General features: G+C 33.8%; 1 non-coding gene across 1 annotated transcript; it reads right to left on the reverse strand.

Moving 5' to 3' along the window:
• Positions 1–4,191: 4,191 nt before the first annotated feature.
• Positions 4,192–4,298, reverse strand: LOC136228135 (small nucleolar RNA R71). Its single transcript, XR_010688469.1, has one exon. It is a non-coding gene; the product is annotated as a small nucleolar RNA R71 (small nucleolar RNA).
• Between the last annotated feature and the right edge of the window lie 6,710 nt (positions 4,299–11,008).

Genomic DNA, 11,008 nt, shown 5'->3' on the forward strand with positions numbered 1-11,008 from the left:
GATCTGCGAATAAAATCTACCATTTCTTCTCTTGCTAAATCAGAAAATGTTTCAAATGAAAAGATAATAAACAACATATGTAATTCAAGCGGATTAAGAGATCCGGTAAAATATATGCAATCCAACTAAAATAGACTTAATGAAATAGTTGAAAACTCCCGTCCTGGCACGGTAACAATCTAAAATTAATAAAATTAAGTTAGAACAAAAGTTTAAAAGATTGGATTGTTAACGAATTTAAAGAAATTTAATTGTTTATCCACGAATCTATTGTTCGATTATAAATAAAAATGAGAGAACTTATTATTTTCTTAAAAAAAAGTTAACATTGGAAGCTACTAAGGTCAGCAACTGAACTTAAATTCTACTATTCCAACGGACACTATTAAAAAAAAGTCTGTTACGATGGACGCTAAAATTTTATAGTTGAACGACGTTTTTAGCGTCCCTAAACAATTACCTACGCTTTTAAAAACATTGTAACAAGTGTTTTTAAATCGTATGTCGTTAATTTTAACAGTACATAAAACCTTGTGTGGATAAATTTAATCTAACGACATATATATACAAGCATCGTCATTGCTACCAACGCTTACATTTTTAACATCATAATAATTTTCATATTATTTATTTTTTTATTTTTTGAAATTTCATTATGTTGTCGCAAATCTTCACAAAGTTAACCACATGTAACTTTTATTATGCCATTATTTTGTTTCTGAAAATATTCAAAACGTCTTAAATGCAACAACACTTAGATTTAAAAACATATCCAAATTCGCGATACTTAAATATACAACGTCTACATTTAGGTAAACAAGAATCCATCATGTCCCAAACACAACTACATTATCATGTCCTTAGTATAACGATATTTTCATAAATAAGTTCCTTAAATATTTTCGAAAATATGATATTGTTAGAATTTTTGTTTCGAAGTTAAAGTAAATATGATCACATAGTACGTATGCATTCCATATTAGATGACTCTATATTCATATTTGAGACTAAACCAACTTACAGCCATAATTGAAGTCTCAAATGTTCAAATTCATTTTTTCTTCTATCACTTTTCCCTTTCCTTTCTTAACATATAAAAAAAAAGGTTTTTATAACTTGTCTTAAATGTAACTATTAAAGTTACTTAAGGTACTTTAGTTATGAGAAAATACGAGAGTTGAGTTACTTTACTTATGAGAAGTTATGAAAGTTAAGTTACATTCTTAATTAGCCATTAAGAGTTATTAAGTTTTATTCATTAGGTTTGTAATAGTTATATTTTCATGTAGTATAAATAGTTATCTTGTATATCTAAAAGTGAATAAGCTTAAATTAAAAAAGAAATAAAATTAAGAAAAGCTTCCTCCTCTCTTTCTTTCATTTTTTTTATATTTTTTTTTTCTCTCCAACATATGCCGTCTATAATTCTTTTTGCTCTACGATAAAGGTTCTAATTCAAATCCAATAGAATGATACAAAAGATTGCAAGCAGTTCTGAAAGCGATAATGCTTCGTCGCACAAAACGTACACAAATTGATGGGAGAGAGTGATTTTATTCATCTAAAGTGTTCTTCATTTAGTGAGAACAATTCTTGTATCATTTGTAAAAGGTTAGAAGAGTGAAGTTGAGTACTCGGTTATAGTACTCAGTGGTAGAGAGAAGCTTAATACTCGGTTATAGTATTTAGTGGTAGATAGGATTGAGTAGACGAATAGAGGACGGTACTCTTGCATACTCAGTTGCTATTGTAAAAGGTTTGTGCTCTACCTTTAAAGAGCTCAGTAGAGGATTGAAAAAGCTCGAAGGGATTTTGGGGACTGGACGTATGCGGAGAGGCTGAACTAGGATAAGTCTGTTGAGTAACTTCTAACCCTTTCTCTTGATTTATATATATATATATGTGTGTGTGTGTGTGTGTTGCTTGCTTAAAATTACTCAGTAAATAATTTGTACAAGCTGAAGCTGAGTAATCTGAGTGCTGAGTTGGAAACTGACGTAAGTGTTACTTCCCAACTCACAACTAAAACAGCTCTAGTCAGCATCTGATTAAAGCTGTCTCACACCACACTCAGCCTTGCTGACCGGAAACTAAGTTAAGTTATCAAACATTCAATTAAGTCAGCATTATTAAGCAAAAAAGTTATATTAGTTCCTAACCCCCCTGGAACTAATCCTATCACGTTACACGGGACCGACAGCAAAAAGTCAATAGGCTAACTTGTTACAGGAAGGGACTGCAATAGGCTTAATGTCACAGTCTCCTTGTGATGTTGAAGGAGGAGAATATAAGGATATGTTTGAAAGAGGAATGAGTCAATTTATACAAAAGGAAATGCAAAGGTACTTTTCCAAAGGGAAGATGGAAGGAGATTTTACTGCATTTGCCAATGAATGTAGTGGTAATGATCGTTTTCTTGCTCTTACTTCTGCCATTAAATTGTTGACTATTGATAATATGTGGATCATTGATTCTGGAGCCATGTTGAGCGATTTCCGCAAGTGCACGGTATACGCTTGTAGTAATAAAAGATATCGATCCCACAGGGAACGTTTTTTAACAAAACTTATTTATAATCGGTTAAATTTACTTTAAGGTTTATAATATGGGAAAATCGTTTAATCGGTTTTGGTTTAGAAATTGCTAGAATAAGAATTAGATTAGAATATGAAGATGTTAGAAAATATCTGATTTAAGAATGAATTTGCAAAACAGGAACGTTTTAGTACTTTAGAAAAGTAAACAAGTATATTTGTTTGCATTAAACAAAGAAAACAACTTTAAACTTTGTACGAATTATAAAGATGAAATAAATAACGGAACCTCTAATTAATTGGCTTTGAACATGACAAAACCCTTTCGGGATAAATTGCCCTTAATCAAATTAAAACTCTTTCGAGATAATAATTTTCCTAAGTGTTCAACAAAGTTTCCTTGTAAAGATTTTGGATTAAATACGTTTTAATGAAAACACCAGCAGTCACTTTAGTGGATTGGTTACCATAAGTGCTGCATAAAAATCTATCGAATAGAACGGACTTTATTAGATGAAATATAAATTGATACAAGTTTACAGAGAACATAGAGCATTGAATTCTTCGACGGCGTGCAAGTGAACGGGTTGTCAATCCTTTCCTTGGGTTTCGTTAGAGTTTGTCAGGCTCAGGGGCGAATCCTCTACTCAATCTTCTCGCTGAATCTTCGTAATAGAGACTGTGTCGGTCCACTACCAAAATTTAAACTAAACTGGAACAATGTCTAAACGCTACTGAATTTGTTATTATTTTGTAAACAATGTGTGTACATCATATTGCTTTTGAACAGAATCGAAATCTAACTTCTGAATCACTTGATTCGGAATTTCTGCATAAATTCTACACTAATCTCTTTCTTCTACACATATAACTTTTCTTTTTTCCATTTTTTCAACTCTCTATCAAATCTTTATTTATAGATGTTGAAGAGTCTTGATTGAAGTGTCGTGTCCGTTGTGAAGGATCGTGTCCGCTGCAAAAGGACGTCTTTATCCACCCGAACGATCACGTTCCGTCGAAAACGAAAGTGTGTAATAGGCTTCTAAAATCTCCTGCTCGTACCGAGAATGGGGGAGCAACAATTGTACTTCAGAGTTCGTGCGAAATTCTGCTTTATAGGTAGTTTCTGTTCGTGCGAAATTTCAAGTTCATGCGCAGTTCTCGAAGTTTGGACATGTCACCAGATCCTATTGACCCAGAAATTGAAAGAACTCTTAAAAAGAACAAGAGAGAAAAGAAAAAGAAAAACAAAACCCCAATAAAAACTAAAATTACCGAGCCAGAAGTTATGGCCACACTTATGGATTACGTTAGGCCAGGAGTGGCCGGTGTAACAAACAGTATAGTTAGACCCCAAATTAATGCAAACCAATTTGAAATTAAGCCTGCGTTGCTTAATATGTTGCAAAATAATGTAACGTTTTACGGGTTACCTAACGAAAATCCTAATACCCATTTGACAAATTTCTTAGAAATTTGTGACACTTTTAAAATACCAAATGTGACTGCAGAAGCAATCAATCTTCGCCTTTTTCGTTTTACTTTGAAAGATCGAGCCAAAGAATGGTTAACTTCTACGCCAGCCGCATCAATTGAGACGTGGGAGCAATTAGCCCAAGCATTTTTATCAAAATTCTTCCCTTTAGCAAAAACCGCAAGAGTCATTAAAGAGTTAACGTCTTTTTCTCAAAATGATAGTGAAACTCTTTATGAGGCTTGGGAACGTTTTAAAGAACTTCAACGTTTATGCCCACACCACCAATTGCCCGCTGAACTTTTAATGCAAACATTTTATAATGGACTAAATCCTACAACTAGAGGTTCATTGGACGCTATGTCTGGAGGGTTATTCATGAAGAAAACATCTGCCCAAGCAAGAGAACTTTTGGAGGAAATGGCAATCAACAGCAGTATGTGGCCCGCGGAATGTGGACACCTACCATCAGCGAAACCATCATCCTCAACTACATCATCAGTTAAAGGTATAGTGAATCTTGATCCAGTAGCGATGTTGCAAGCCCAATTTTCTGCCTTGTCGCATAAAATTGATAGGTTTATGGCGCCATGTGATCTTAATGGTCAACCAATCCAAACAGATGTGGATTACGAAGGTATGAGTGAGATTGAACAGGTAAATTTTGTCCAAGGGCAAAACCAAAATAATAACCCTTATTCCAATACATATAATCCTGGATGGAGAAATCATCCTAACTTTAACTGGAGAGACAATAATAATGTTAATGCTAATCAAAATCGCACTACCAATTATCAAAATCAATCAAGAGACACGATTAGCACTTTATCTTCTAAAATCCACAAATTTATTGATGCTATGAGCGAAAAAATAAGTAATCACGACGATGGTTTGAAACGGATCGAGAATAAATTCGATCAGCTTATTAAAAACCAATCATCTAGCATCCATAATTTGGAGATTCAAATTGGACAACTCGCTAAATCAATTCCATCCCGCAAAGAGGGAAGTCTTCCAAGCCATACGGAAGAAAATCCGAAAGAGCATGTTAAGGCTATCACTCTTCGTTCAGGGAAAAATTACTTAGGCCCGAAAATGCCCGGAAATTCGACTTTACCTGGAACTGATTTACCAAAGCCCAAAGAAGATACATTAAAACAAAAAGATGCACCAATTGACTCTAGTACAAAAACTTTTGTACCCAAACCACCTTTTCCACACAAAGTCCGCAACAAGGACTATGATAAACAACTTTTAACATTTTTAGACAAACTTAAGAATTTGCATATTAATTTAACGTTTATGGATGCAATTACGCAAATTCCCAATTATGGTAAATTCCTCAAAGATTTAATTTCAAAGAAAATCAGTTGGGAAGGAATTTCATCCATTTCACTAACTGAAGATTGTAGTTCGATTGTGTCAAGCAATTTGCCCACGAAACTCAAAGATCCCGGATGTTTTACCATTCCGTGTGAATTGGGAGATATAGAATTCCCAAGTTGTCTTTGTGATTTAGGAGCAAGCATTAACTTGATGCCATTATCTATTTTTAATAAGTTAGGCTTAGAAGAAGACATCAAACATACCAATATGGTTTTGCAATTAGCGGATCAAACCACTAAAAGACGATACGGTATAATTGAGGATGTTTTAGTTAAAGTTGATAAATTTATTTTTCCTACCGATTTCGTTATTTTAGATTTTGCTTATGATGTAAATTGTCCGCTGATCTTTGGTAGACCGTTCATGAACACGGGACGTGCTCTAGTTGATGTTTTGGAAGGGAAAGTAGTTTTACGAATAGGAGATGATAAGATTGAGTTTGATATGAACCAGGCGATGAAATATCCTATGGAAGATTTCGCTTGTATGAAACTTGATTTAATTGAAGAATGTGTAAAAGACATTGTTCAAAAAGAAGAAATAATAGAACCTATAATGAGTGAGGAACTAGAAGATAAGGACCCATAACCTTTAATTCGAGAAGATGGACCAGTTCCGCCTTCAATTGTAGTTCCACCTAAATTAGAACTTAAGGAATTACCAGGTCATTTGAGGTACGCTTTCTTAGGCGAAGGCGATTCTCTACCTATAATTATCTCTAACAAGTTCACACAAGTTCAAGAAGAAAAATTGAAAGAAGTTGTTAGAAATAGGATAGGAAGTATGGGTTGGCAAATTTCTGACTTAAAAGGTATTAATCCAAGTATTGTAATGCATAGAATTCATTTAGAAGAAGATAAGCCACCTAAAGCGGATAGGCAAAGACGCCTAAATCCGAACATGAAAGAAGTAGTAAAAAATGAGATTACTAAACTTCTGGACAATGGAATTATCTACCCTATCTCGGATAGTGAATGGGTTAGTCCAATCCATTGTGTACCTAAAAAGGGAGGCATAACAGTTGTAAGAAATGAAGAAAGAGAATTAATACCCACACGAACCACCACTGGTTGGAGAGTTTGTATAGATTATAAAAATCTAAATGAAGCAACTAGGAAAGATCATTTTCCCCTTCCTTTCATTGATCAAATGATCGAAAGGATAGTTGGTCATGCTTTCTACTGTTTTCTTGATGGTTACTCCGGATTCTTTCAAATATACATTTACCCGGATGACCAAGATAAAACAACCTTCACATGTCCTTACGGAACATTTGCATATAGAAGAATGCCATTTGGTCTATGTAACGCACCTGCAACATTTCAGCGTTGTATGACTGCGATTTTTAATGATTTCATTGAAGATATCATGGAAGTTTTTATGGACGATTTTTCAGTTTATGGAGATTCTTTTGATTCGTGCCTAGAAAATTTGGATAAAGTTTTGTCTAGGTGTGAAGTAACAAATTTGGTATTAAACTGGGAAAAATGTCATTTCATGGTTGACGAAGGAATTGTTTTAGGTCACAAAATATCTGAAAAATGATTAGAAGTAGATAGAGCAAAAACCTCAGTAATAGAGAAATTACCCCATCCAACTACTGTTAAGGGAGTAAGATCATTCTTAGGACATGCTGGTTTTTACAGAAGATTTATTAAAAAAAATTCTGTAATTTCCAAACCACTTACTAATCTACTCATGAAAGATTCTACCTTTGATTTTAATGAAGAATGCGTTAAAGCTTTCGAAACATTGAAAACAGCTTTAGTCAGTACACCTATTATTGCTAAACCCGATTGGGATTTACCATTTGAAATTATGTGTGATGCAAGTGATTTAGCTGTCGGATGTGTTTTAGGAAAAAGGAAGGATAAGAAACTTCATGTCATTTATTATGCAAGTCACACACTGTCTGGTGCACAATTAAACTACACCACAACAGAAAAAGAAATGTTAGCCGTAGTTTTTGCATGTGACAAGTTTAGGTCATACTTATTAGGTTCAAAAGTTATTATTTACACTGATCATGCAGCATTAAGATATCTATTTGCTAAAAAGGATGCAAAACCACGTCTAATTAGATGGGTTTTATTGTTACAAGAATTTGATATAGAAATAAAAGACAAAAAGGGAGTTGAAAACCTTGTCGCCGATCATTTATCGAGACTTGAAGATGAAAACGGTCCTATAGGTGAAACAACCGGTATACGAGATGATTTCCCTGATGAACACCTCTATCAAATAAAAAGTGCCATGTCACCTTGGTATGCAGATATTGCTAATTATCTTGCAGCCAATATTGTTCCGGAATGATTAGATTTCCAGCAAAAGAAGAAATTTTTCTTCGATATTAAACAATATTTTTGGGAAGATCCTTTTCTGATGAACACCTCTATATTTTTGCATTTGACAAGTTTAGGTCATACTTATTATATATATAAAAAGTTATATGAACTTAAGTTTTGAGTATATTTTATAAGGTTTTGATTAAATCCCTTTATAAATGTATATATGTAGCTATATTAAGTAAAATTGGTTTTTATAGCTGATCGTTTCTTACTGAGATTTTTATCTCACGTTTTTAAATGTTTTAATGTTTTTAGGTGAGAAAGTACAGAATATAGAGAAGGTTACCGACCGTTTAGGCGAGGTTTGGAAGTTGGCTGCTTATTGTTAGAATTATAGTTAGAACTTTGATATTTCAATTGGAATATAATGGAGTTGGTAAATATATGTTGAGGTCCTCGAACGACTAATGTAGTAGGACTATGAATTATTTTAGAATATATATTGAAAAGGAATGCCAAAATAAATAAATAAATATAATATTATAATTTTTGGATAAATTGAAGAGTCCTAAGTATTGATTATGATCTTTCTATTTCACGTCCGATGTCGATTGAGATTGTCTATGGTCGGGTGTGACATATCCCACATGGGAAACTTATGAGTTGGTTGAAAGGTTTATATTGGGTTGGGCTTAATGAGATATTAAATTGTGTTTAGTGGGTTTTACAAAATATACCACGTACGCACGCTCGTTCGTTCGCACGACGTACGCCCGTCTCGATTGGACTGGGCCCGATTTGTATTTGGCCATTAAATATTTTAAACCTTTTGACTAATTCTTAAGCAGTTGAAATTCTATCTCCACTATCCCTAATTTTATTAAACAATTACGTTTTTCTCTCTTAAAAGGGAATCCTTAGCAGTTCTGTAAACACATGATTTTCGATTCTCTGATTTCTATCTCAAATATTATTTCTTCTTTGGGAATTAATTCTTGTTGTTCCTAAGCTTCGCCCTAGAGTTCACTAAGGTATGCAAACTAAGGAACTCACTGTATGGCCTGAAACAGGCACCCAAACAATGATATGAAAAGTTTAACTCTACTTTACTTTCTGATGGATACGTTGTTAATGGATCAGATACATGTGTTTATTCTAAATCATTTGGATCAAATTATGTGATTGCATGTCTTTATGTGGATGATATGCTTATCTTGGGCACCAATTTAGGAGTAGTGAATAACACTAAAGCATTCTTATCATCACAATTTGACATGAAAGACAAGGGAAAAGCTGATGTAATTCTTGGTGTCAAAGTTACAAAAACTGAAAATGGCTTTTCTTTGGGACAATCACATTATGTTGAGAAATTATTGAAAAAGTTTGATAGTTTTGATGTAGTGCCAGCTAGAACACCGTATGATCCTAGCATATGTCTTACTAAAAATAAAAGAAATAGTGTTTCACAAGAAGAATATGCTAAGATTATTGGGAGTGTTATGTTCTTAATGACTCATACTTGACCTAACATTGTATATGTTGTAAGTAAACTGAGTAGATATACTCACAATCCAAATGATGAACATTGGAATGCACTTCATCGTTTACTTCAATACTTGAAAGGTACCATGAATTTTAATTTTAATTTTAATAAATTTTCTGCTGTTTTAGAAGGATATTATGATGCAAATTGGGCATCTAAAAATGATTTGGTGTGTTCCATTAATGGTTATGTTTTTGTTTTGGGTGGTGGTGCCGTTTCTTGGAGATCATGTAAACAAACTTGTATTGCATGCTCAACTATAGAATCAGAATTTATAGCACTTGAACTAGCTAGTCAAGAAGCAGATTGGTTGAGAAGTTTATTAGCAGATGTTCCATTGTGGGGGAGATCTAATGCACCTATCTCACTTCATTGTGATTCTCAAGCAGCCATAGGTATTGCAAAAAAAAGTGTCTATAACGGAAAGAAAAGACACATTCGCGTTAGACACAGTGCAATAAGACAACTCTTAAAGCATTGGGTAATTGCCTTAGATTTTGTGAGATCAGAAAAGAATCTAGCTAATCCGTTCACCAAAGGGTTACCTAGAAGAGTTGTTCTAGAAACTCGAGGGGAATGGGCCTAAAGCCCACTGATTAAAGAAAGTATGGTGGATACCATACGTGGTCAAACGAAACCATACTATCTTTTTATACACTATTCTTTTTTACCCATTCCTATGACATATGATAGTGTGTATAATCCATATCCCGTTGTGTGGTGGTTCATTTATATGAACTTGATGGATGCTCTTTTTGATGTTGAGTTATGAGAAACTCTTAATGGTCTCTTATAGAGATCATCTACATGTGTGTGAAGGTGGGTCGTCTTCTATGAAAGACATTGGGCTGTCTTTCTAGAGCACTCATGAGATCCAAGGTATGCGCATGGCCATTAAAGGCGTTATTGTTTTTATCGCGGAACAACAAAATTTTGTTTAAAGGTTTTCTTTACGTGTTGTGAGGGTCTTAGTTAGAGTTGTAGAAGTTCAAGAGCAATTCACTTCTAAAACTATAACGTGTTGTCTCACATCACTATGTATCAATTCAATCGGAAGATATTGATACTTAAGTTTTTTAAATCTGTAACTTATTGTCCAGAAAAGATTTATTATTTTTCTTAAAACTGTTTTGCTATAATGCCATTTGTGAGGGATTGGTGGAGACTTTAGGTAAAATGGCTCTTTAGTCCTTGCTTTTGCTTTGTAACTTTATGTATCACACATGGGAAACTTATGAGTTGGTTGAAAGATTTATATTGGGTTGAGCCTAATGATATATTAAATTTTGTTTAGTGGGTTTTATAAAATATACCACACGCGTGCTCGCTCGTTCATTCGCGCGACGCCTGCCCGTCCCGACTTGGCCATTAAATATTTTAAACCTTTAGACTAATTCTTAAGCAGTTGAAATCCTATCTCCACTATCTCTAATTATATTCAACAATTACGTTTTTCTTTCCACAAACGTTGTCCACTACAACGTTCGGTTTTCAAACTCAAATAAAAGGACATCCTTAGCAGTTCTGTAAACACATGATTTTTCGATTCTCTGATTTTTATCTCAAATATTATTTCTTCTCTGGACATTAAATTCTTGTTGTTCCAAAGCTTCTCCCTAGAGTGCACTATGTCACAGCCGACCCAAAACGGCATCGGGTATGAATAGAAAATAGGATAACCAACTTCTAACAGTCTAGAAGACGAACCGATTTTCTACAGATAAAATTTATTTGGACTACCTAAAATTTTATTTAATTATTTGGCTTGGACTTGATAATTCTA

Source organism: Euphorbia lathyris, chromosome 4, assembly GCF_963576675.1.
Source record: "Euphorbia lathyris chromosome 4, ddEupLath1.1, whole genome shotgun sequence".
NCBI classification, from domain to species: Eukaryota; Viridiplantae; Streptophyta; class Magnoliopsida; order Malpighiales; family Euphorbiaceae; genus Euphorbia; species Euphorbia lathyris.